Below are 22695 nucleotides of genomic sequence, written 5' to 3' on the forward strand. Positions count from 1 at the left end.
CTTACTCCTAGCACATCCAGATGCAACCTCTTTGCTGACTCAGCCAGTTCTACTTTCTTTTTCCATAAGCCCCATTAATATTGATAGCTCCCCATCGAATTCTATTTCGTTCACCAAGTTGTTTCCAAGGAGTCACTCGCCCATCAAATGGGAGTTGGATTCCGTTACTCCCATAGGCCCACGGCTTGCTTAAAATGTTCTGAGCTCGGTGAATTCATGAAGCAGGATGCTACCCTACTTACACATAGTTCAAGTGAGCATCTCTCCTGTAACGGGTTAGGGACCACGGTGGATTGTATAGTCCTAGCCGCCTGAGCACAAGGCGGGCCATGACTCAGAATTTGTCCGAGTTGCCCACTCCCATTCCATAGCAACTGGTATCTCAATTCTCAGGACCACTTACTATTCCACTCAGCCGTTGCCCATGGTGACTACAGTAACCCACACCATGAACCACCACTCTCAGAAAATGGATTGAAATTTAATTCGCGGTGAGGCCTGCGTGTTTTGTTTCTTGAACCTCCCTCCATCTTCGATGTCTGACTTTTACAGGGTGATTTTCGTTTGTTTAATTTTTTCGTGGCCGGGCTGAGTGGCTCAGACGGTTAAGGCGCTGGCCTTCTGACCCCAACTTGGCATGTTCGATCCTGGCTCAGTCCGGTGTTATTTGAAGGTGCTCAAATACGACAGCCTCGTGTCGGTAGATTTACTGGCACGTAAAAGAACTCCTGCGGGACTAAATTCCAGCACCTCGGCGTCTCCGAAGACCATAAAAGTACTTAGTGGGACGTAAATCAAATAACATTATTATTATTGTTATTATTATTATTATTAATTGTTTCGTGAGATATTGTGGCAAATTGGGGAATATATGAGGGACAGCGCCAGTTTTCAGTTTCCATCTATCTCTAGGAATTACTACGTGTTCGCCTTGTATTACAAATGAGTCTCTTTTAACTATAAATTCATCAGATAAATGTGAGTTGCATACACAACACATATCATAATTGGGTTTTTTTTTTTTCCTTTCTGTGATTTGCCTTTTCCCATTTTGAAAATTCTGCTTCATTTTCATAGTTTTATTGCCATACTTACAGTTTCGAACGATGCAAGTAGACATTTTTCTTCCTCAGTTGTTTGTAAACTTTATATGCTCAGCACGGTATTAACACTAAATAAATGAATGTATGCAACCATCACCATATCACACGCTCTTCAGTTTCACTTAACAATAATGCACGACACATAAGTTTTTGCCTTCACAGAACAACACTACTGAACATAAACATATTACAACTACAGATACCAACACTTGGTAACAGTGCTGCCCCTAGCATATGATTCCTCACAGTCCCCATACTAGCTAACAGGAACAACTTAAGAGCTCACGCTCTTCCCCTCGTCTTGCTGAAAATTATGTGAAACACAAAATTTTAATCATTTTGATACTCTGATTAGTTTCACCTAGTGTTGGTAGCCACTTAATGTCTCTATGCTAAATAACACTAAATAGAGTAATGTATATTTCCGTGCAATCTTTGGTATCATTCCATCCCCACGAGAAAAAAATGTCAACGATTCTTTAAAGATTCACCTTCTATGAAGTGATTGTTATTGTGATTTTACTGACTACTTTTTGACAAAATAATTAGTAATTGTAATTCAGTAAATTTTTTCTCTGGTAACTGTAATGAAGCTCAATTACTTTTACTTTGTACTTTTGCCATCACTGCGGAGAAATATCTGTATACCGGTACTTTGCATATTGTATTTTACCGATTGTCATTAATACAACCTGTATGTTGTTATTATTATTATTATTATTATTATTATTATTATTATTATTATTATTATTGTTGTTGTTGTTGTTGTTGTTGTTGTTAAGAGTGCTTTGCTTGTGTATTTCTTTATTTTGTCCTGTTCTTTTGCAGAGTTTCCAAACACCACACGCCAGATAGTGCTAACGTCCAGCTTATCATGAAAGTAGGTGGTGATTTTGTTTTATTATGAATTGAAAAGGTTATAATTTTTATTTCTTCCTTTTTCTGTTAAGAGATACCTTAGGGTCTGTGGCTGAATTGTGTTTAAATGAATATTCTTGTGTCTTTCCGTAATTATCATCGTTTGGGCAAGATGCAAAGATAAAATATGGTTTTATAAGTCATTTGTTCATATCCTAAAGGCACCAACTTGTCGATGCAACCACTCTTCTCTGTCATTTGCTGTCCTTTTTGATTCCATGTAACTGTCACATCCTAGGCTATTCTCGACAGGGAAGTACTGCTTAGTAGGTATTAAATGAATTTTATATTACTGTCCAGTCAGTTCCAGAAAATAAATATTTCAGTATGCATGTGTCAAAAATCAAAGTACAGCAGTCTCACAAACTCAATCTAATGAGGAGTGAGAATGTGTTACAAAAATGTTGAGTTTTATGGACTCGTGGAAGGATTATATAAAATTCATTTTGGATTATGTTCCGAGGTATCTGTGGAACAGCAGAGGTGAAAGAAGGTGCTGGATGGAATAGGTCTCAACAACGAAATTAAAATTAATTTAAAATTTAACAAAGGTTATATTTTCTTTTCGAGATCAAGAAATAACAAGTATAACAGGAACTCAGTTGTATATCAACAAGTTAAGAATGTACAATTACAGTTTATTAATGGATTTTGGGCTTCGAGCCCCAGATTCACAATCCCTGAGCAATGAGCCCAACTTTACATATACACAAGGTTCAATAAAGGGGCAGAAAACCCCAATCATGCCAAGGAGCATTTGCTCCCAATTACCCAGTTAAGCCTGCTCGAGGCACACATAAAATACTATTTAAGAAAGAGCAACCCGCTCTCAAAGTTCAAGCCTATTCAAAGGCCACACCAGACTCCACCTTCAAGCTGCCCTCCAAGCACACAAGAACAGGGGTAAAAATACCCAACCTACTGAGGCCTATTCAGTAAAGAAACAGGATAATTACATGGCCCCAAAATACCAACATGAGTGGAGGCGTAACTTGCACTCCTAATACACCTTTTTAAAACCTATTTGGCTCTTAGGCCGCTTATGCAAGGGCTAATCCCATACTACGGAGGTGACACGATAGGAAAATTTATTACATTACAAAGAGAAGGGAAACTGTTATGAAAACGTAGTCACCTCAAAACACTATGAGTGGGAGCTCGAGAGGGTTAGGCACTCTCTATCCCAATTTGTAGTTAAAGAGATAGAATTTCTTACCAAGTGTCTTTTACATTTTAAAGGAAAGTTACATGATAAAAGTTTCGAACCTGCCCTGAGGGTTAAACTGCTGAGCTAGCGAGCAAAGAAGTTATTAAAAGGCCATTACCTTATGGATGAACTGCTGCCTGAAGAAAGAGGCGCTTCCCACCCCCTGCTACATAATCACACTAGGAAAGATGTTACTGAAGTGGCCAGGAGACAAGAAAATCAGCAGTTTATATACCCTCGCGGAAAATTCGAGACGTTTCATGAATGATTACCCATACCCCCCTCAATTTTATTGGCTAGGATCAAGCAGCATATCCATATCGGAGAAGACACACGTTATTGGTCAAAAATTAATTAGAGAAATTCGGGATTGGCTAAATTCAAAACAAGCGGAAAGAGAAGGGTTATACTGCCAACCCAAAAAAAGACTGAAAGGAATTTAACAAAGAACAAACTTATGAACACAAAATTTCTCAAAAAACAGTTCCTTCACTTCGCACCAGGGTGCACAATTGTAGTTCTTCAGTAGTGCCATCTAGAAGAGAATGTTCGCACTTCTCACTACAGAGAAAACAAATATAAATCGAAAAAGACACAGTTCAGAACTCTTCAAAATTTACAATAGCGACATCTTCTGAGAAACTTTAGAATTAACATGGTTGTTAAAGTTCAGGCTTCCTCCAGTAGAGGAGTTTCAACTGGTGCAATGTTTGAATTAGCGGCGCGGAGGTGTACCGCCCGGTACAGACCTCCCCCCCAAAAGTCCCTCCAAGGGGTAACACAGAAGAACACCAAATTTTGTTTTAAAACAAGGTCCAAGTTATGATGTTGATATAGAAATTAATTGCAGAAGGATTTACCAACAAGTTTTCTTAAATTGGTTGGATCCAGTTTCAAAATTCTTTGTAGTAACTTTTGATGTAATGTCTTTATGCTTGTAGTAGTTGAATTCAGAAGGAAAAACTTTTAATTCTTGAAAGGAAAATAAATTTTTCTAAGTCCACCAAATATCGCAGTTGAATCCAAAAATGTAGTAATTGTTGATATGAAATGTCCATGTAGCTGATTAAGTACATTAAATGTTGATTAAGTTTGACGGCCAGACCAGCCGCCGCTGCTTGTGTCCAGAGGAGGCCGCTCGGACCCCTCAAGTACCCTGAGATACCGCTCTCCCGCACCATAAGAGGGGTAGTGATGCTGAAGCACGTCGCACACGCGGCGAACGTTTACTGACCGCGGGCAAGTTGCAGGTGGTGCGCCGCACATCAGCCTTGGCCGGGAGGAGGGCTCTGGCTCGCCGTACACTGGTTGACCTCACTGAAGTAGATCGGGCCCGTGCTCTACTCCAGTAGCGGCACGGCGCCGCGCGGCTGCGGGGGCACTGAAACATTAAGATCTCGGCGGCAGAATTTGTTGGACCATAATGATTTTCGGGTACAGTACTTGTGGTGGAGCTGAGGGGCCAGCGGCGTGGAAATATTTTTTTCATTTTAATTAGCCACTGGTGTGGTTGAGCAAGAGACGGGAGCGTGGTAATGGCCATCCCAAGGACAGGATAGCAGTTTAACTGGTCGGGGGAGGTTGTACAATGAACATTAGGAAACAAAGAACATAATTCCAAGGGCAGAAGGCCTCAAAATGAAACCAAAAATATAACCTTCAGATTTCTTTCAAAATGTAACAAAAAAATAAAAACGAGCTAAGTTAGTGCGGAAATTACACAGGTTTCACCTGGGACAGGTGAACCCTAAATATCCGCTCGGTGGCTGGATTGCTTAATAACAACGTGACCGGCGTAAGAAAATCTACAATTATGCACGGCCCATGAAATCTGGGGGCAAGCTTGCCCACGGGAACAAAATTCTTGACCATCACCTGGTCACCTACCTTCAAATGGGTGGGTCTCCGTCCACGATCATATCTTTCCCTAACCTTTTCATGAGACACTTTAAGATTGGCTTTAGCCTTCTTCCAAAGATCTTTAATATTATCTGGATCTATTGTCTCAGGTAGAATGTCACTCAGAGACCAAAGGTTAGAGCGCGGCGTGTTTGGAACAAACTTGAACATCAAAGAAGCTGGAGTAAACTTATGAGATTCATGAACCGCCGAATTCAAAGCAAAAGCTAACCAATGCAAGGACTTGTCCCACCTAGGATGATCGTCGTGATGATAGGCAATAAGGGCCGACCTCAGATTACGATTGACCCGTTCAGCTAGAGATGGTTGAGGATAATAAGCCGAAGTAGTCACATGAGATATGGATAGATCAAAACAGAATTTACGAAAGAGATTGGATGTGAAAGCTTTAGCATTATCAGATACAATATATTGACACGGACCGAAAGAAGCAAAAATGGAATTTAAACAAGTAATGGTGGACTGAGCGGTAGCCAGCTTAGTCGGAAATAACCAAGAAAATCTAGTAAAACCATCTACACATACAAGGATGAACTTGTTGGCGTTCCCCTTTGACTGGGGGAAGGGTCCTACGTAATCGATGTAGAGACGTTCCATTGGGCGTGATGCTTGCTGAGAAGACAATAGACCTACCTTGGTGGACATGGTGGGTTTACTAAGCCAACATGATTTACAAGATTTTACCAGTTTGTGGATTTCTCTGTCCATACCCTTCCAGATGAACATTTCACGAATCTTTTCACAGGTTTTAAAGATGCCTAAATGCCCCCCTAATGGGGTCTCATGATAGTACTTGAAGATCATTGGTACAAGGACAGCTGGAACTACCACTTTCATCTTCTGATCATGCCTCGATGGGCAACATAAAACACCATTCCTCAATACATAAGGGACGACATGTTCCCCAGAAGAAAGGGTTTCCATGATCGGAGCCAGCGTCGGATCTTCACGTTGATATTTTTCAATATCCCTAAACAACATGGGAGCATCAGTCAGAATGGCATTAACCTCAGATAGTATGGACTCGGGAGGTGAAGAACTATCATCCAGATCCTGGGTCTCTACATCATTAGAAAACATACGGCTTAGTCCGTCAGCAACCACGTTTTCAGTACCTCTGATATGCCTAACATCAGATTGGAAGGCGGAAATTTGGATGGCCCACCGGGCTATACGACCAGTACGACGCGGCCTACCTAAGACTCAACTTAAGGCTTGGTTATCGGTCTCCAAGTCAAATTTGACATGTTCCAGATAGAGACGGAACTTTTCTAAAGCAAATAAGACTGCCAAACCTTCGAGCTCATAGATGGAATATTTGGCTTCTTGAGCCGATAGAGTCCTAGATGCATAGGCGATGGGTCGCCTCCCTAATTCAGTCTCTTGAAGAAGGACAGCAGCTACCGCCGCCGATGACGCGTCAGTTTGGACGATGAAGTTTTTGGAGAAATCGGGCATGGCCAGAACAGGGGCATTACACAAAGCTAATTTTAGATCTTCAAAAGCGGCTTGTTGAGAAGGTCCCCACTCAAATTTGACGCCTTTCCTACGAAGTAAGTTCAAGGGCGCCGCTCTATTGGCGAAATTTGGAATAAATTTCCTGAAGAAATTCACCATACCAATGAACCTAGCAATACCTTTGATGTCCTTGGGAGGCTTGAAATCACGGATGGCCTATGTTCTAGAGTGATCGACTGCGACACAATATGCCCTAGGAATGACATGGAGGGCTTAGCGAAGGCAACCTTGGACAACTTCACAGTTAAACCAGCCTTACGGAGGCGATTGAGGACTTCTCGCAGATGATCTAGGTGTTCTTCGAAGGTCTCCGAAAATACGACGACATCATCAAGATAGTGGTACAAGTACTCAAACTTGATGTCGGAGAAGACCCTGTCTAGCAGTCTAGTGAGTACAGCTGCTCCCGTGGGGAGCCCGAAAGGCACGCGGTTGTAAGAAGGAAACTGGATTAAAGCACAGTGGGATGACAAGGACATTGGACTGCTGGCCGAGTAGAAGAATACCTTTGTTCCAGGGCCTGGATGGATAAATGTTGGAAACATCGGCCTCAAAACTAAGTTTTACTGCTCGCAGTGGGATTTGCTGGTGTCCAGGGATGGGTTGCTGAAGCGCGTCTGGGAAAGCAGCGACTGGAAGACTCCCCGGGATCAGGTGGTTGTCACACAAAGTATGGTGGCAGCTGTCGTGAAGGAAATCCATGGTGGAGCTTCGGGAGGGCACCTTGGAATCAAGAAAACTATGGAGAAAGTTTAAGAGATGTCCCACGGGGTGAGATGGCAGGCTGACATGGGAGAATACTGCACTAAAATGCAACGATGACGATTTACAATGTGGGTGCGCCCTCGAGAGAGTGGCAATTGATGTTGCCGGACCATTCCCTAGCAGTGATGCAGAAAATCTTTATATATTCATTGTTGCTGACTACATCATGACAAGGCTGGAGGCATATGTGCTTCTGAAGCAGGATTCAACTGTTTCCCTCATGAGTGAGTTCACAGCAGATATGGCATACAATTAGAGATAAGTACATTTTGATCAAGGATGGAACTTCGAGTCAGCAGTCTTCCAAGGTCTTTCCCATTTGCTGGGTGTCCAATAAACCATGATCATTCCTCTACACCCCCAATCAGATAGAATGGTGGAGCGATTCAATAGGACAACCTGAAAATAGTCATAAGTGAGCATCAGGGGGACTGGGATCATCATCTTCCCCTATTCCTCTTGGTGCACAGGTCTGCAGTACAGGAGGCCATGGATGCACACCAGCAAGGCTGCTGTTTAGAAGAGATTTGTGTCTCCCGGTGGATTTAGCGTTTGGCCCACCTGAAGTCCATCCTGTCCCTACCGATCCGTGCTGCTTTGTTCTAGCAAAGTTACTAGAGGATGTACACTCTGATGTCCAGAAGAGATTGAGAATAGAGAGCAACAGAATGAAGGCACGATACGACCATTGAGCGGACTTTCCCAAGCTCCAACTGGCATGGGAAGGCCCTTACCATGTTTTTCAGGGAATAAATGCGTCATCTATCTCATACACAGAGATGCCAACTACTTCGATTCAGTCATTATAATTATGAATTTTCCATCATTTTGACGTTATTGTTCGGATTTTTAATATCCGCGCGTGGTTTCGCTGTCTGCGGTCAAATCGGATTTGTTTGACTTTCGATAGTAGCTGGTAATACGAGATGCAGTGTTTGAAATTCGACCGGTAAATGTATCGATAATCACCGTGCTTTTATCACCAGTTCTACCTCAACTACTTCGTTCAATGAGATGTTACCAATAAAGTAGCTGGCTGCGATTTTGAAGAAAAGATATCCGTGAAAGTAGCAGGCTGTGAACTTATATAAAACAACTTTAGTAACTGCGTCGTGCTTCGTAGCAGCTGAAAGGCTTTGTGTGCATGTGTAACATTGGCGGCAGTTCTGAAATTCGTGGAATTGTGTGACGAATTTCTAAGCGATTTAGTATTTTTAGTGGTGTTCGTAATGAGTTCAACTAAGAAACGATATTATCAGTCTTTTCGGAAGGCATATCCTGCTTTATTTCCTTGTTTTATACGATCACGGAAAGTCTTCCCAGTGTTAAGTGAAAACGGATGAGCACGCATCAAGATGTGACTTTGTGTAAGTATTTAATTTCAGGGGTGATCGTAACATATACACTAGCCTAAAACTTCGATGCATCGTTTTTCCGGGGGCAGGGGGGAGAATGATGACGGATGCGGGAAAACTATAAATGCGAGCAACATAAAAAATAGTGGGGAAGCAAAATAATAAACTACGGGCACTGTACATACATACATTATCATTATAGACTGTTATGCCTTTCAGCGTTCAGTCTGCAAGCCTCTGTGAATTTACTAAGCGTAGCCACAATCCTCGATTTGCAACTAGTGTTGTGGCCTCATTTAGTTCTATAACTCTTATCTTTAAATCGTTAGAAACCGAGTCTAACCATCGTCGTCTTGGTCTACCTCTACTTCTCTTACCCTCCATAGCAGAGTCCATTATTCTCCTAGCTAACCTATCCTCCTCCATTCGCCTCACATGACCCCACCACCAAAGCCGGTTTATGCATACAGCTTCAACCATCGAGTTCATTCCTAAATTAGCCTTTATCTCCTCATTCCGAGTACCCTCCTGCCATTGTTCCCACCTGTTTGTACCAACAATCATTCTTGCTACTTTCATGTCTGTTACTTGTAACTTATGAATAAGATATCCTGAGTCCACCCAGCTTTCGCTCCCGTAAAGCAAAGTTGGTCTGAAAACAGACCGATGTAAAGATAGTTTTGTCTGGGAGCTGACTTCCTTCTTACAGAATACTGTTGATCGCAGCTGTGAGATCACTGCATTAGCTTTACGACACCTTGATTCAATCTCGCTTACTATATTACCATCAGAGAGAACACACAACCTAAATACTTGAAATTATTGACCTGTTCTAGCTTTGTATCACCAATCTGACATTCAATTCTGTTAAATTTCTTACCTACTGACATCAATTTAGTCTTCAAGAGGCTAATTTTCATACCGTACTTATTGCACCTATTTTCAAGTTCCAAGACATTAGTCTGTAAGCTTTCGGCACAATCTGCCATTAAGACCAAGTCGTCAGCATAGGACAGACTGCTTACTACATTTCCACCTAACTGAATCCCTCCCTGCCATTTTATACCTTTCAGCAGATGAGCCATGTAAATTACAAACAGCAAAGGTGAAAGATTACAGCCTTGTCTAACCCCTGTAAGTACCTTGATCCAAGAACTCATTCTACCATCAATTCTCACTGAAGTCCAATTGTCAACATAAATGCCTTTGATTGATTTTAATAATCTGCCTTTAATTCCATAGTCCCCCGGTATGGCGAACATCTTTTCCCTCGGTACCCTGTCATATGCTTTCTCTAGATCTACGAAACATAAACACAACTGCCTATTCCTCTCGTAGCATTTTTCAATTACCTGGCACATACTGAAAATCTGATCCTGACAGCTTCTCTGTGGTCTGAAACCACACTGGTTTTCATCCAACTTCCTCTCAACGACTGATCGCACCCTCCCTTCCAAGATGCCAGTGAATAATTTGCCTTGTATACTAATCAATGAGATACCTCGATAGTTGTTGCAATCCTTCCTGTTCCCTTGCTTATAGATAGGTGCAATTACTGCTTTTGCCCAATCTGAAGGTACCTTACCAACACTCCATACTAATTTTACTACTCTATGAAGGCATTTCATCCCTGCCTTCACACTATACTTCACCATTTCAGGTCTAATTTCATCTATTCCTGCCGCCTTATGACAATGGAGTTTATTTACCATCCTTTCCAATTCCTCAAGCATAATTTCACCATCATCATTTTCCTGCTCCCCATGAGCTTGGCTGTTCACAACACCACCAGGATGATTTCCTTTTACATTGAGAAGATGTTCAAAATATTCCCTCCACCTCTCCAGTGATTCCCTGGGATCTATTATGAGTTCACCTGAATTACTCAAAACACTGTTCATTTCCTTTTTCCCTCCCTTCCTAAAATTCTTTATTACTGTCCAGAAAGGTTTTCCTGCTGCTTGACCTAGCCTTTCAAGGTTATTACCAAAATCTTCCCATGACTTCTTTTTGGATTCAACAACTATTTGTAACGCTCTGTTTCTTTCACCTACATACAACTCCCTATCTGCCTCGGCCCTTGTTTGGAGCCATTTCTGATAAGCCTTCTTTTTACGTTTACAAGCTGCTCTCACTTCATCATTCCACCAAGATGTTCGCCTCTTCCCATCTTTACACACAGTTGTTCCTAGGCATTCCCTTGCTGTTTCTACTACAGCATCCCTGTATGCCATCCATTCACTTTCTATATCCTGAACCTGCTTACTGTCTACTTTTCGAAACTTCTCACTAATCATATCCATGTACTTCCGTCTAATTTCCTCGTCCTGGAGATTTTCTACCCTTATTCGTTTGCAGACAGATTTCACTTTCTCTACCCTAGGCCTAGAAATACTTAGTTCACTACAGATCAGATAGTGGTCTGTATCATCAAAAAAGTCCCCGGAAAACTCGTACATTCCTAACAGATTTCCTGAATTCAAAGTCTGTTAAGATATAGTCTATTATGGACCTGGTACCCCTAGCCTCCCATGTGTAGCGGTGAATAGCCTTATGCTTGAAGAATGTATTCGTAACAGCTAAACCCATACTAGCACGGAAGTCCAGCAAACGCTTCCCATTCCCATTGGCTTCCATATCTTCCCCACATTTACCAATCACCCTTTCGTATCCTTCAGTTCTATTCCCATCTCTCGCATTGAAATCGCCCATTAGCATTATTCTATCCTTGCTGTTGACCCTGACCACGATATCACTCAATGCTTCATAAATCTTGTCAACTTCATACTCAACTGCACCCTCACATGGTGAATACACGGACACAATTCTAGTCCTAATTCCTCCAACTGACAAATCTACCCACATCATTCGCTCATTTACGTGCCTAACAGAAGCTGTGTTCTGTGCAATGGTATTCCTGATAAAGAGCCCTACCCCAGACTCTGCCCTTCCCTTTCTAACACCCGTCAATTACAATTTATAATCTCCTATCTCTTCCTCGTTATCTCCCCTTACCCGAATATCACTTACTCCTAGCACATCCAGGTGTATCCTCTTTGCTGACTCAGCCAGTTCTATTTTCTTTCTTCCATAAGCCCCATTAATATTGATAGCTCCCCATCGAATTCCATTTCGTTCATCAAGTTGTTTCCAAGGAGTCCCTCGCCTGTCAAATGGGAGTGGGACTCCATTACTCCCATAGGTCCGAGGCTTGCTTAAAATGTTCTGAGCTTGGTCGATTCGTGAAGCAGGATGCTACCCTACTTGCACATTGTCCAAGTGAGGATCTCTCCTCTAACGAGTTATGGACCACCGGTGGATTGTATAGTCCTAGCCGCCTGAGCACAAGGAGAGCCAGGACTCAGAATATGTCTAAGATGCCCACTCCCATTCCATAGCAACTGGTATCCCGACTCTCAGGACCACTTACTAGTCCACTCAGCCGTTGCCCATGGTTCATGAACTAGGACGTGACTACAGTAACCCACAAACATGAAACATCGGGCACTGTATTGGGACATTATTATTATTATTATTATTATTATTATTATTATTATTATTATTATTATTATTATTATTATTATTATAAAAACAACAATAATGGCGCGTGGCCTCCGGAGCCGGGTGCAGGTCTTTAGAGTTGTCGTGTGAAAATGCAGCCCTACCTAAGATGAATTCCAATGTTTAATTGGGCAAACAAACAGCCCCGAACTGTTGGAATTGAAATCCTCAGCCCAATCAAGACCCCTTGAACCAAAGGCCAACACTTGCTAACCATATAGCTCATACTATACGTATCGGTATCGACCATGATATGGGCCTACGAGAAGAAAATAAAAAGCGTGACTTTTACGCAGTTTCCTTTCACATTTCTGTACACATTTCGTAATAATTGAAAACCTTTAAGTCCATTTCTCTTATAGCAAATTGAAGATATGCGTGGATATTAAGGCGAAAACCTGTATTTAGGAAAAGATTCCATAGACCCATTGCGAACGATAGGTTAGACACCTAACACGGCGCGGCTCCCGCAGCTCAGCTCAGACGATGTCACAGAGGTAAGAAATTCAACGCGGCGCGTCTCGAACAATGTCACAGCGGCTTGTGTGAAGCTGCCAACTTAGGAACTAATTACAAGATTAGGATGTGAGAAAAGATTATTGGTCTGGCTTGTAACAATACTATTGGGCAGAGGGCAACAAGACCGGGCGAGTTGGCCGTGCGCATAGAGGCGCGCGGCTGTGAGCTTGCATCCGGGAGATAGTAGGTTCGAATCCCACTATCGGCAGCCCTGAAGATGGTTTTCCGTGGTTTCCCATTTTCACACCAGGCAAATGCTGGGGCTGTACCTTAATTAAGGCCACGGCCGCTTCCTTCCAACTCCTAGGCCTTTCCTATCCCATCGTCGCTATAAGACCTATCTGTGTCGGTGCGACGTAAAGCCCCTAGCAAAAAAAAAAAGAGGGCAACAAAGCGGTCAGCAGGCCTCTAGCGTCCCACTCACTCCACAAGGTACGGCGCGATTAATTATCCTATGACAAATTAAAACATATCTGGCTCACTGCGCGATTTTCTCTTTTTTTTCAACAAATTTGGCAGCCCTAGCCAGCCTATACTAACACAGAAAATGGTGGCAAATTTGAGTTTTACCCTGTTTACGTTTTCATTCTTGTAAATGAGAATACTTCTAGGGTTCGGTAATTGGAGTGGGCCGAGGAGAACCGTTGGCACCAGGAGGGTCGTAGTGAGTTTGCGCGTGAATAACCTGCGCACAGCACTCCCGCCTACAAGATCCTTGTTCAAGACTACAAACTCCGAATCGCTCGTACATTCTCGCGTAACAGGTTGCAGCTATTATATGCTACGAGTATTGAACAGTTCCTCTAAATTAAAAAAAAAACCTTTGCGTATATTTTTCTTACGTGCGATCAGTGCGAGAAAATTGTGACTGAGGACAAATAACTTCGACTATCGATGCGATAAAATGATAGTTCGAGAAACGATAGCTGCGGGGAAATTTAACATTGGTTTATATGGAACATTTTTGGGACCGGATAAATTCAACGATGAATACGGGAAAACGACAGTTCCGGGAACGATGCATTGAAGTTCTACTGTATTTGACTTGTATTGTTTATAATCCCCCCCCCTGCCGTCCTTTTTCATTATGTTTCAAGACTGTTATGCATGCACGTGTTGTTAAAATTTTCCGCTTGAAGCTCTTCCGGATTTTTTGAAAGTTGGTAGGCATGTCAGTCATTTGCTGGGTATCCAGTAAACACAACACAAATTATGATTTTGTTGTTGTTGTTGATTTTGAAATGTAAGTGTATGAAGTGTTCAAAAGGATACAGAAATAATGCCATTAAAACTTGTATTCTCAGAATATTTATTTTCGTCTTTCTCTGTAATCAGTAAGCCCTTTCCTGTCACCCGTTTAAGAATATTTTGAATGCAGTGTGTGCTTCCAGTACCGGTACCTGAAAAATAACCACCTATGAAGTGCTATATCATGTGGAGTTGTTGTCTTTGTTCGTCACATGATCAGTCTTCCATGCAAGTAATTGAGGTTTTCCGCATTGTTTTGGTGGCTAAGTGGCGGCAAGCTCAGTTTCATTGTGAATACTGTGTGTATGACTAATTAAGAAGTTTTTATTACCTTTTTGTTGCCAAATTTTCATATATTGTTCTACTATTAGATGCTAAGTGTGTATTGCAAAATTCGAAAGGTTTGATATAAACAATAAAGCGATTTCTTGTGCAGAAAAATGTGTGGTGACGTTACTGGCACCAGTGACGCTAGTAAGAAACCAATAATTGTTCAAAAATTTAGTTAGGTATACTAAAAAGAATGGCCCCTGCTTACTGTGTTCCTCAAAATATCCTTCACACAGGTTTTATAGTGTGTGTAGCTGCGATTTTTCAGTTCCGCTTGGTGAATGAGACGACTGCCCTAAACATGTGGTTAGCAAAGTGCATGTGGTTACAGTCAAGCTGAGGAACACAAACAAGAATTGAACAATTTTTTCTTAATCTTCGGAAGGTGAATGCTCGGTAACAAACGTGGAGTTGTTCTTTATGACTTTTCTTGTTGAACACAACTTGCCTTTAGCCTGCAGTGACCATGGGATATGTTTGTTCAAGAAAATGTTCCATAATTCGAAAATTTCTTCAAAGTATGGTTATGCGGGAACAAAAACAGGAGCGCTACTTAAAACTTTTTTTTGGCTTCTACAGTTGTGGGAAAGGTAACTGAGTTCATGAAGTCCCAGCCCTTTGCCCTGGCAACAGATGGCATTAATGATATGAATGACAAAAAAGCTCTGCCCATTAACTGTGTTGCTTTTTGATGGAGAAACTATGCAAATTTCAACGATAATTCTTACTGTTCAGGAATCCAATGAGAGTACAGGCAAAGAAATATTCAATGTTTTGGAAGATGAACTAAAAAAAAAAAAAAAAAAAAAAAAAAAAAAAAAAAAAAAAAAGGGAGATTTTGTGGGATAACCACGCAGATTTTGCATGTGACAATGCAAGTACTATGACTGGTGGTTCTAAAGGTAAAAAAAAAAATTAAATGGCATACAGATTTTGTTGCTGGGAGTGTCCAGGGACAAGTTTGGCTCGCCAGATGCAGGTCTTTTGATTTGACTCCCATAGTCAAACTGCATGTCGTGATGAGGATGAAATAATGATGAAGACGACACATACACACTGCACCCCTGCCAGCGAAATTAACCAGTCATGGTTAAAATTCCTGACCCTGTCGGGAATCAAAACCAGGGCCCCTGTGACCATAGGCCAGCACGCTAACCATTTAGCCATGGAGCCGGACATTCTAAATTTAAAGAAAATCCTAATATTCGTGTGCAAGGCTGTGCTCGTCATCTTGTGCACTTAGCTGCTCAAAAGAGGTGCATTGTTCTTGTAAATATTAATATTGAGCAGTTTTCAATTAACATTTATTACTATTTGCTGAACAGTTCAAAGAGACAAAATGCTTTAAAGGTATGCCAGCAAGTCCTTGGTGAAAAAGCCTCACAAAAGTTTGAAGTATGTTCTTATCGGAAGGTTATCTCTTCTGCAGTGTATATAAAGGGACTTAGAACAGTGAAATCCTTTAAAAAGGAAAATGCTCTTCTGGGAATCTGATTCTGACAAGGCCAATTCAGAATTTCTGAAAGTTGAGGAACAGTTTTAAAATCCATCTACTAAGCTTTACCTTTTGTTTCTCAGCTCTGTCTTTCCACTTTTCAACTCCTTAAATGTGTTCCTTCAGCAAGAGACACCGCTTACTAATAAACTTAATTTAAAGTTAAATAATATTTTCAGTGATCGCTTAGTGAGGGCATCCTCGGTTCCAGAGTCCCATAGTATTTTGCTTGATGTGAAATTTGATTCTCCTAAGTTACAGAAAAGTGACAGTAGATGGTCATTGGGGCAAACACAAGGGCTTACATAAGGGCAGTTTCTCATCATTGTCATCATCATAATCATTTCTTTGCTCCAGCAAGCTGGGTGCAGTTTTGTATGAGCCTTCTCCAGTTTGTCCTGTCCATCCACAGATGTTCATATATGCAACACCAGTTTACATCTCTAATTTCAAGGTTCTTGAAAATCTGCTCCTCCGAAACATCACAAGGTCTTCTTCAGGGTCTTCCCAGGAACACTGCGGTCAAAGTATGCTCCGGGAGTCCCGTGGGGATCCATTCTTTTCATGTGACCATAATATTGAAATCTCTTCACTTCAAGGCTCTCCAGCAAGCTTCTTTCCAATCCAAGCTGCTGTCTGATATCCACATTTCTTATTTTATCCATTTTTGTTTTTTGTTGGCAAGAACGGATGAACTGGATTTCTCTTGCCTGTTGCCTCTATTGATCTAGTAAGTATTGCTGCTTTAGGATCATACGTCAATGTAGGTACCATATTTTGTACAAGCTGATTTTGGAAACTGGGAAATGTTTCATCCCAAAGTATTTGACTTACTACGTAGAATGTGGTAGCTTTATGTATCCTTTTGCTAATTTTCTGGTGTATGGTATTGGCTGAAGACAGAACACTACCTAAATACTGAAAGTTGTCTACAATATTCATCTTCTCATCTCCTTATCTTCAATTCTTAGATGAACAGTTGGAGAGTTGATACTCATCACCAAGCCAACTGTCTTGGTTTTGCTGATTTTACGATCTAAGGTTGTAAAAGCTTCATGCCAGAGATGTAGTCTAGCTTGTACTTCTGCTTCCGTCTCGCCCCATACCATTCCATCATCAGTAAAATCTAGGGCATTAGTTGTTGGATCCTTTCTTTTTTAATTGCTTTTAAAACTTCATCTATTATGATTATGAAGAGGAGTGGTAAAAGACAACTTCCTTGCTGGACTCCACTTTTTGTTTCGAACCAACCTGACTTTCCTGGACATAACTCTCGGTTTCATTATATAATCGTACTCGTGCTATGATATCATTGGGCACTTTCTTATGTCTCAAACATTCCCATAGTTGCCTGCGTCGTACATGGTCGTATGCTTTCTCGATGTCCAGAGAAACAGTGATAGGCATTTTAACTTTCTCCCAGTACTTCTCATAGAGCATTCTGGTAGCAGAAATGAGGTCTATAGTTGATCTATGAGGTCTAAATCCATATTGTTCCTACTCAAGTTTAGGTTCGACATATTTTCTAATCCTGCCCTCAAGGATGGATTCGTAGATTTTAAGCCCGTGTGACAATAGAGTTACACTTCTGTAGCTTGTACATTTCTTCCTATCACCTTTTTTCAACAATGGTATGACAACTCCCTGCTTCCAGTCATTGGGTATTACATGCTCTGTACATCCATTGCTGTCCAACCTCTCCTAGTGCTTTGATCATCTCCACACTAAATTTATCTGATGCAGTTGACTTGTTGTTTTTCAGTTTTACTGTCTCCACTTCCAACCATATCAAACTATTGGTATTTGTGCTGCCAACATCATAAGGTTCATCTTCTAAGGGAGTGACATTTTCATCACAGTTCACTGAAGTTTCAAAGTGCCTTTTTAACTCCTGTAATATTTTGGTCTTATCCCTAATCACCTCACCATTAGAACGTTCTACAGACTGGATAGATTCAGTTCCAGATCTTCTATTCTTAATGATTCTGTACAACAGTTTTCTTATTCTCATACTGTGTTATTCTGGTAGCTAGATCTTTCTTACATTTCTGCTTTTCAGCTACAGCCAGCTGTTTTCTCTCTGTAAACTGACAGCTTCTCCTGTATTACTTGTTCATCTCCCCATATTCATGCTTGATATAGGGCTCTTCTTGCACAGTTTCTGTCACTGATTGGCTTTTTACTATCGTCATTCCACCAGGCAGTTTCTGTATGTTTTCATATTTGGCTCTGTTGTCCTCATACTTTTTCCTGCTGTACCTACCACTACCTTCTTTAGTGTGTTTCATTCTTCATCTACCAATTTCAGTTCTTCACTCAGCAACAATCTGTGGACACCTTCCATGAATTTTTCCTTTACACTGGACTCGGTAAGCTGCCAAGTTGTCATTTTTGTGGCTCTTTTATTACAGGCTCTGGGATGTGTTTTCTCTGCAATAACTGCAGCCAGCAGTCTATGGTCTCTGCCAAGGTCTTCATTTGGAATGACCATGACATCATTCACATTCTTCCATACATTTGTATCTATCAGAATATAATCTCATACTGTACCCTTTTTATCATCCCAGCTATATCTTGTGATTTTATCGGAGTCCCTTTCCTTTAACCAAGTGTTACTATGAGACTGTTTCTCATGCTTAGATCTAGCATATATTCTCCCTCTTCATTTCTATTTCCCATTCTGTGAGGGCCCAGTGTGGATTCATATATTGTTCGTTGTGAGTCAACTTGTGAATTAAAATCACCCATTACAGTTAGGTTTTCATACTCACTGTGTTCTTCCTAGTTATTAAGGAAGTTGGGCTTTTCCTCTTTTGAGCATCTTACCTGTGAGGCATAGACTTGGATCACATTGCATTTTTTTCTTCCCAAGTTCACAGATAACTTAATTATCTTAACCTTGATGCTTTCACGACCCATACTTGTAGACACAAAATAGGATTTTGGGCTTATGCCGTGTCAAAAAAAAAAAAAAAGGGGAAACGCTTTATGTTTCACAGAGAACTTTGCTCTGAGTCTTCAGAAGAAAATCTTGACTGTTCACGAGGAAGACTTCTACAATAATGAGGGTTTGAATTTAAGACTGCTTTACCATTGGTCGCTATAGTGATTCGCTCATTCGTCACCAGGTGGCTTGCTGTATGCTCCAAGCGGGAGCTGATGACAACATTAAGCTCGAATTAAGATGTTCCTATCACACCGTGTGTGCGAGAGAAGTAAGCGAGAGGTTATCAGATGAATCAGGGATGAATGTGGTGGAAGAAATAAATAGAAGATAATAAAATAAAGAGCAAAGGGGGACATCCAGGATAGAATAGAACAGAGCAGAAGAATGGAAAGAAAGTATGAAGAAAACCAGATGATGATGTTGATCTGAGACGGTGTGGGAGGGGGGCATAACAAGTGTACACACGTTATGACACTTAACACACAGCCCGGAATAAATCACCTCGTGATGAGGAATGTACAAATTTGGAAAACACCGGAATGAAATAACGATAGTGAAAGGACAGGGAAGCGAACTACCTGCGTATTGCTTAATTAATAGCCAGTGTCCCTGTTGAAATTGTTAGGATTTTTGACGTATTTCCTTAGCTTCCTGTATAATCCTCTAGACCTGTAGTGCTAAGTTTGGGTAAGAGCTCAAACATCTTGGAACACGACGTCATGACCTGACGATAGGGTGTGCTCAGGTATTGCTGACTTGTTTGGATGGTTGAGACGGATATTTCTTTGGTGTTCCTCGATAGAGTACCAATAGACCGGCATGTTTAGCCAATATATACCTTGCCGCAAGTACAGGGTGTAATAGTGGGGACAATTTGTCCTTGTTGTGTTCTGGACTGGAGAGAAGAGAGGACTTCATTAAGATAAGTTCTAAATTTCAAGTTTTTAAGGAATTGAACAGAAATAAACAGAAATATTTTGAGTGTGATTTGATAGAATCTGATGATTATTCAATAACGAAACTTGTAATTCTTTTTAAATTAAGTTTAAAAAAAGTATAATTCTGTTACCATATGTTTTATTTTGTAGGTAGTTTATAAATTTATTTATTCAGAATTAGTTTTGGCAGACTGAAGAACCTAAGAGTTATAAATGAAATGATTTGAAATTGAAAAGAGATGACTTCAGCTATCACAGATTGCCGAGTCTGCGAGATGTTTTACAACATTTTTGTGCCATGAGTCATCCTTCACTGCTGTAGTACAAAGCTGTTAAATGTGCAACTAACTCATCCGTTGGTTCAAATATAATTACTTAAAATATTGTTGTATGTCCATTAGTAACCGATTTTAATGACATGATAATTTAAGAAAGTAATAACTAGAAATATGATTGTGCATGTACTGTGTGCAATGGAGAAATTCTGATTGCAGAATATTTGAAATCAGCGTAGAAGATTTCATATAAAACACAATAAGTGATTCGTGTGCCAGAAACCATGGGTGATGATTTTCATCACTTGTAATGATATGAATAAACCGGAGACTTGTCTCTTGTCTCATAAATATTAAGACATGTCTCAAATGTATATAAATAAAAAAGCAATGTCTCAGCAGTGACCTTTGCTCCTTGAGACACAGCTCGTTAGCGGATTCTCTCGGAGACACATCTCCAAATGTATATGAATAAACTGGAGTTTAGTCTCTCTGAATGGAGACTGGTCTCAGAATTTCTTGAGACAGCCTAGAACAGGGATGGCGAACCTTTTCCAACTAGCGTGTCATTTTAAGTCTGGTTTATTATTCTCAACTGTTGACCGTGTCACTTGTTATTTTGCTTTAAGGAAAATCTACAACCTACAACACCTCCCCCCCTCCCCTCCCTCATGTTGTCGTAGTTCGTATGCTCAACAATTTAACTAATTTCTAACTCATCACATTTCCTCAAGGAAACCAGAAGAAACAGCTATCCTTGCCTGTAAGATCACATTCATGCTTTCATCAAAACATGCTGCATACATGTGGAAGTTATCCAAATTAGCTTTCAACTGCTCCGAAACTTCTTCTCTCATTTTATAACGATATCCTTGACAGCAGTTCAGCTGGCTGGCATTCCTTTAATTCTGTTAAATATTAGCTGTTAGGGTAGTTTTCAAATAATGTGTCGGACGTCATAAGAAAGTTTCTTTCAAGAGCTCACCATTAGAAATCAGTTTCCCATGTATGCTGTACTATGCAGTGAGACATATGGAAACAGCTGCACTGATATTATTTCTTGGCCGGAAAGAAGATACAAAATAGTTTGTGTAATGTTCGATATTTTGTGAAGCGAACACCCTTCTTCATTCGTTTGATATGGAACAAACATTTGAATGATTAGTCTCCAAAACTGCGCTTTAATTTAAATTGTTTTCGAACACAGGCAACACATTTTTCTGCAAGTCCGAATTCCCTTGTCCACAGTTCTTGAAATATACGGTCACCACCTTTGTTAAGTTAATGTTCTTTTCGGCACCAAAAACATGTTTGCGATGTCCGTATACAAAACCACCAGAAAACGACGCTATTTCACTTGACTTTCGGACGTATCAGTGTAGCAGTATTGCTATATTGCACGTCCAAATGGAACTAGTATTTAGATTTTCGATATTTATTCCTTATACTTGAAACACTATAAGATATGTATTGTCTGTACTACAAGACGTATATAAAAACATTATGTTCATGTGGCGTGCCACTGAAAACGTGTTCACGTGTCACCCAGTGACACGCGTGGCATAGGTTCGCCATCCCTGGCCTAGAAGGTGACTAAAGCCGATAGAATCAGGCTGAAAACGTGATGGCGGAGTTTATGATGGTTTTACAACGGAGAAGAAAAATTTATAAACCACGAAGAAATTCTCTCGAACATGATTATAAAGATCTCTACCATTACCGGAAAGAAAATGTGGAATGGTTAGCACATTTTCTGGTGCAAATACACGAGATATTCATATAACAATAATGATAAAGATGATGACGATGATAGCCATTTGTGATAGGACTTACATGCATCATAAAGTCTAAAATGTTCAAAATCAAACCAGAAATATGCAAAACCGTGCAACATACAATTCTAATAATTTTCTTAGTAATTATTAAATTACTTTAATTATTCTTAATCTATTCTACAGTTGTGATTTTTTCTGTACATTGACATTTTTTCTATTCACAAAACACGACTAACATTTTATAAATAAAATTAATTCACAATCACGGAAAAGGCCGAAATAAAACATAGCTACTGTATGTTTAAGATATGACAATTATTCAAGGTTTTCATTATTCCCTTTGTCCTGCTCCTTAGTTGAATGGTCAGCGTGGTACTTTTTGGTTCAGGGGCCCCCGGGTTCGATTTGCTGTCGGGTCAGAGATTTTAACCTTAAATCTTCAACATTCCTGCAACTCACACACAACACTATCCTCCACTACAATAATACGGCAGATGACACCCCATCCTCGTTGGAGGGTCTGCCTTACAAGGGCTGTACCAGGCTAGAAATAACCACACAAAATTATTACCTATTATTATTATTATTATTATTATTATTATTATTATTATTATTATTATTATTATTATTATTCACATTTTGATATCTGGAAGGACAAGTCTGAAAATTATCGCTCTCTATCACATGTTGGCCAAATGGTATTGAATGAATGTGCGAGAATCTTTGGTCCTGGTGTAAGCTATCCCATTTATGTGTAAGTGCCGTAAAATTTCCTGCCCATGCCTTTTTCGATTGCACTGTTTCTAAGTTTGTTTAAAAGT

General features: G+C 40.4%; 1 protein-coding gene across 1 annotated transcript in view; it reads left to right on the forward strand.

The window, feature by feature from the left end:
• Window positions 1-22695, forward strand: part of Ptpmeg (protein tyrosine phosphatase Meg) — a 502744-nt gene that overhangs the window by 19998 nt on the left and 460051 nt on the right. Inside the window, exon 2 of the mRNA XM_067142262.2 lies at window positions 1932-1983. The gene's annotated coding sequence lies outside the window, so the exon portion shown is untranslated. The remainder of the gene's footprint in view (window positions 1-1931; window positions 1984-22695) is intronic.

Source organism: Anabrus simplex, chromosome 2 (assembly GCF_040414725.1).
Source record: "Anabrus simplex isolate iqAnaSimp1 chromosome 2, ASM4041472v1, whole genome shotgun sequence".
Classification (NCBI taxonomy): Eukaryota; Metazoa; Arthropoda; class Insecta; order Orthoptera; family Tettigoniidae; genus Anabrus; species Anabrus simplex.